Source organism: Solanum stenotomum, chromosome 2 (genome assembly GCF_019186545.1).
Source record: "Solanum stenotomum isolate F172 chromosome 2, ASM1918654v1, whole genome shotgun sequence".
Lineage (NCBI taxonomy): Eukaryota > Viridiplantae > Streptophyta > Magnoliopsida > Solanales > Solanaceae > Solanum > Solanum stenotomum.
In genome coordinates this window covers 14754002-14760001 of record NC_064283.1, presented here as the reverse complement: position 1 = coordinate 14760001, position 6000 = coordinate 14754002, and the positions used below count along the sequence as shown (strand labels likewise).

The following is a 6000-nucleotide window of genomic DNA, read 5'->3' as shown; positions in this document are numbered from 1 at the left end:
TTACTTTAACTTTTGCTTAATGGATCCACTAGCTTAACTTTCGTGATCATCTAAAAAGTATAATCCGAGAAATCCCATGTTTGGCTACATGGCTCTTATGGAGAGTTGAGTTAATATGAACTCGTGTCCCCAATTCGGTGCTCAAGACTACTCCCAAAAATACTTTAGCTCATTAGTGTTTTAAACACATCTTTCTTTAGTTGAGATAATTACTCAAAACTTAGCCCAAATGCTCTTGAAAACTCTTTGTAAAAACAACAAATCAAAACCATATTTTTGATATGATCATTGATGACTCGGGATATTCATACTGCTTAAACATTGATGGTATATCTAGAGACCATACTATTTAAACATTGATGACATACTCGATTTGTCATACTAATCATGTTTTAGAAACTCTTTCGCAAAACTCATCTTTTATCAAAAAGAGATAGTACTCAACTGCTCAAAACTCTTTTGGAAATCTCAGTTTCCTCTCATCTTAAATGAGAAAACATTTATGAACTTCTTTGGGAAATACTTAGTTCCCTAATAACTTGTGAGAAATGAACTCAACTCTTGACTCTTGACTTAACTCGAAACTCTTGACTTAACTGAAAACTCTTGACTTAACTTGAAACTCGATACTCTTTACTCGGCTTGAAACTGTATGCTCTTTACTCTTTACTTAGCTTGAAACTCTATACTCTATGCTTGACTTGAAACTCTATACTTAACTTGGAACTCTATACTTAACTTGGAATTTGAGACTCCTTACTTAGCTTGAAACTTGAACCTTAAAACGAAGTTGAAATGTTTAACAACGACTCTTGAAAAGCTTTAAAGACTTGCTTAACTTCTAAGCTTAAGTCTTAAAACAAGGTTTAAACATAACTCTCAACTCTACCTTGAATTTGAATTATGAATTCAAGATTTTGATCATGTTAGGAATGACTTTTAGGTGTTTAGAAGTAGCTTAGAGTAGTTAGAATCGAAAAGGAGTGAAGGTGCACTTTAAATGAACTCAAACGGGGCAACCAACGACAATTGGATGAGGCAGGTGACACTGGCACTATGGGTGGCGCGGGGCGCCAGCCCCTAAATTTCAGAGGTGGGTTTGGGGCGCTCTGGCAGGTGCATCGCTCCAAGCCTCCAACCCAGAAATTTCAGCTAGTTTATTTTCTCGTTTTCTCACCTTATTTCGCCTAAAATCGAATGGTTTCTTCCCCAAATCACTTAGAATCATTAAAACCCTCAATATACCATAGATTCAACTCAAAAACACCACCGGAAACATACACCAAACCAACAAGAAACTTCAACAACACAACCACAAACTTCAACCAACACAACCACAAACTTCAACAAGAACAACCACAAGAATTCAACAACACAACCAATCTTCTCTCAATAATAAAACGAGTTTGGTGTGTGGGGGAAAGAATCAACCTAACACTATGAACTCACATACCTAGTAGGGATCACCCCCGACGATTTCCACGACGATCTTTGACGGAAACTCCTTGATCTCCTTCTTCTTCTCTTCTTCTCCTCCTCTTCTCTCAAGAACCCTAACTCTTACTATTTTAAAATGGGGCAAAAATGATCCACAAAACAGCCTAACACAACAATATAACCAAAAGAATTGGTTAGTGAAAAGACCAAAATGCCCTTAAATTTCCGGACGGATTCCCTGCCAACTGCCCAACTTTCAAAGGGCATATCTCACTCATACAAACTCGGAATCAAGCAAAATCGGTGGCGTTGGAAAGATCATTCCACAAGCTTCGCAAACATAACTGGAACTACTCCTAAATCATCCTGATATAGGAGTTATGACTGCTCAAAGTTGGCCAAAAACTCACTTTTTTCCATACTTAGCCAAATTTCCAGAATTTTAAATTCTTTCCAAAAAAAAGAAAATTCCAATTCTAAGCCTCTTCATAGTTATTCCAAATTGTCGGGTGTTACATATATTTTCAACCTTGTCCCTCATGAACAGAAGCTCCCTCCAACTACTAGAGTCTTTAGAAGTGGCGACCTTGGACATAGGATTGCTTCTTTGGCAATACTTAGCTTTCAAAAAATCATCCCAAAGAGATTTCTCTGTTCTGAGTCTCCACCATCTTTTAGCGGAGAAAGCAAGACAAATATCATGTAGGCTCTTGAATCCAAGGCCCCCTTCGTTTTTTGGATAACACATATTTTCCCAAGATGACCAATGATATTTATTTTTTCCATCCTTTTGCCCCCAGAAGAAATTTGAAAAGTGCATCTCAATCTCCTTAATCACAGTAACATGAGGCTTTAGAGCAGCGAAAATGTGAAGCGGCTGAGACTGAAGGACATGCATGTTGTATAAGGACAGCTTTACCACCAGGGGATAGAAACCTCCCTTGCCAACCTGCTATTTTGTTCATGATCTTTTTAGCAATTTCAGCAAAGTAGTTGATCCTTTTTTTCCCTAAATATATGGGGCAACCAAGGTATGTGAAAGGAAAGGTAGCCTGTTTGTACCCTGTCCATCTCTTAATTCTTCTATTAGTGAGTCTGTCAGTCTTGTCATGAGTAAGGAAGAAGCTTCTATCATTATTAGCTTTCTTGCTTCTTGCATCACGTATGTAATTATCCCCTTAATTCTCTTTTAGTTCGACTAATTCAAATTTATACGCGGCTTATCTAACCTGCAAGCGTCCCTAACAGGAATTTGAACCCTCTTAGTAAAACTACTAATTCTATCAATGCTCGTGCATGCATATTTTACTAGTAAATATTATCTCTCAAATATGTAATTAATAATTTTAATTACAGTTTTTCAATCACTGATGGCAAGAGATTTGATTAGTGATGGCATAGAAGTACTTCAACGTAACTTCCACTGGAAAATGAATTTTGCCCAGGTAATTAATTTTCTCTTGTATATAGTAGTAATTCGAAGACGGGTAAATTTGCTCTTATATTTGTAAATGTTGTAGGTAAGCAATCATGGCCTGAACTTGTTGGAAAGTCAGCAGGATATGCAAAACAAGTAATTCAGAAGGAAAATCCCATAGTTACTCGATTTACGCTTCTATTTCCTGGTATGGTTAAGCCAGCAGCATATATTTAATTTGTGGTAGAGTTTATTTGGTTGTTGACTGGAAACTTATTGTCCAAGTTACTCCCAATATGGGTTAGTAACATTATTATGTTATCAAAATTAAATACAGTGGAGATAAGTCTCTTCATGTACTCTACTATTTCAACATAAATAAAACTAGTAATTATGTTGTAGTCTTTTTCAATTTTGATTTTCTTTTCTTATGGATTGACGAATCGTTAAAGTCTTTGATATGAATTTTTTTTGTTTTTGATAGAGAAAGCTATTCCTTGAATGGGGCTCTATCTAGCGCGAATCTGAAATTACCAAGGGAGAAAAAACCAACATGGATGCATGGTTATCAATAGGCAAATGTCCTAAGTTCAATCTCATTGTAATTAATTAAATAAAGAGTGTCACATCATAACCACTTAAGTTCTAATATAAAATGGTCACATAATTAATTAAACAATAATATTTTTAGAAAAATCATATATCCATACTTACATAACATTCACATATTTGCCCGGACCTCGTGTTCTCACTTACCCTACTGGTTAATGGGTTTCACAGTTACTGGTTAATGGGTTTCACAGTGTAAATTCAAGGTCTAGACAAAAGTTATCGAATTCTCGAGAACCCACTTGATAAGGAGGAGGAGGAGGAGGGGGATATATTAGAACAATTATTTTCTCTAATTTGTATGAGTTCAGAAAATTTCATAAAGCACTATATTCTAGATGCTATTTGTTTTATTAGGAAAATATATTTTGACTGGTTTTAAGAGTCGCCACTTAATTTTTAAGAAAAATCAAGAAAACTATTATTTTCAAAAGACTAAAACAGTAAATCTATTAAAAACTATTAAGGGGGTTCGAGGTTCCTATTAATATCCTAGGAAGGTTTTTAAAGCACCTAGAATATCCGCTAATGCGGTTATCCGACAATTAATTTATTTGGCTAAAATAATTTTAACTTAGCTTGACTTGCAAAAATTAAACTACTTAGTTAAGACCATTTTAAGGGAGAAAAAGGAAATGTTGACATATTATCTAAGCAAAATATTTTGTAAAGCTTATTTATTTGTTCATTTATTTGTTAAGTCAAGTAAAGAATGAATAGTTTAGTTTAAGCGATTAATTCAGAATGGGTATCCTTTGGGCCATTGATTAGGAAACCTTAAAATTAAATAAGCACATAAAAACATGTTATAGCAAATAAATAGATAAGGAAAGAAGATTTGGGCCCAAGTCTGGATTTTCTGTCCGCCTGGGCCAGTATTTGGGCCCATTTTCCTTTTCGGCCTTTGGCCCATTTACGTCACATGCACCTGTCCTAAACTAATGTGAAAGAAATATATCATTTTCCTTTGGGCCTCAGGCCCAATTCTCCCACCTGTCCTAAATTCTAACAAGAATATTGATAAATAAAATGACAAGGGCTTAGGCCCAAAACGACAAAATACAATTTTGGAATTAAGTGGGTCTTTGGCCCAATCTTTTCAATTCTCTAATCTGCTCCAACATTTTTTCGACTCTGGGACCTGTACGTCGATTTTCTATGGCCGGTTGACTCAATAAAGGAATTTGAGCTTTTATGGCTCTCTAGAAATGCGAGGAAAGGGACTTGAGTCCAATTTGAGCTCCATACGAAATCACATGAAAGAGATATGGAATAAGTAATAAATTAATGAAAATACAATAAAAATGAAAGAAAAGAGGCCACTACTTTAATCAATCTAGGTAGGGAGGACACATATGGTTTACACAAAATAGTTTTAGTTAAATCGAGACTGCCTCAACAATGGACTGAAAGCGAGTAGAATAATCTAGGTTATAACACTCGGTCGGTCACCGACTTCTATTAATTTTTTGGAAAAAAGAAAACCGTGCAAAAACACTAATGAAATCACTTTAGTTTGTCGAAATACAACTTGACAATAATAACCTTAAGCTCAAACTTAACAAATAAAGGGAAAAAAAAAAATCAACAATTACTCCATACTTATCCAATATAAGATCATTGGAGCTCCACTTGAAATATTCAAAACATAAACGAGACATAAAAAATATAACAAAAAAATGTCAATCCACATGCCTCATATAAAAGTAACATATGGAATCAATACATTTAAGTTTATAAGAAGAAAACTCCACCGTACTATTGCATTGAAATTTCAAGCACCAAGACCCACATATGACAAATTTGCATAAATGAATATCACTTTTATCTAGTTAGAAAGGCAGTACCACGTCTATGCAATATTAGGGAAATTGCATACTTTGAACACGAACAAACCAGCAAACAAATTAATGGCAAACGACAAAACATACTTCATTTTTTAACAACAATAGATTAGATGCTCAACACACAACTACTAAGACCACAATCAACTTGACATTAAATCGAAGTAAAAGAAGAGGTAATAACAGGAATAAACTTAGCGTATTCAACTCTTCAGGATTCTGAACAGGAGGAAAATGAGAAAACTGAGTTTCAAACGAATCATAGAAACACGATCAGATTTAGATAAAGAAAGTTGAACGAGACTCGATTAAATGGTCTATGAATGAGCTTAAAATAGGATAAAAACACAGAGTGAAAACAAAACGAAACTATTGAATCAAACAGCTTAAACACGACATTTAAACACCCTTTTGAAACAGTATTGAGCACGAGAAAACTTAAGACGAAGCAAGTTGTAAACAGAGAAAACTAACAGAAGGAGGAAATTTTACGAATAATAGGTAACACGATAAACAACTTTCACATCGACAAGTTTGCCGAGATTCTGCTTTATTTTTTGTAAAAGAAATAGCATTAACAGTAAAAAAAAAATAAAAAAATTGTGGCAAAGCTCAAACTTAAGAAAACAGAAAGATCACAACATTGAGCACAAATGCATAAACTTTAATTCGATATTGCAACTAACTCGATGA

The 6000-nt window shown here is 34.6% G+C and overlaps 1 protein-coding gene and 1 pseudogene across 1 annotated transcript in view; one reads left to right on the top strand and one right to left on the bottom strand.

Annotated features, from left to right (window-relative positions):
* Positions 1 to 6000, bottom strand: part of LOC125855112 (probable inactive ATP-dependent zinc metalloprotease FTSHI 4, chloroplastic) — a 460535-nt gene that overhangs the window by 163630 nt on the left and 290905 nt on the right. The gene's annotated exons all lie outside the window — the stretch shown is intronic.
* LOC125855715 (ethylene-responsive proteinase inhibitor 1-like) lies at positions 2455 to 3159 on the top strand (annotated as a pseudogene).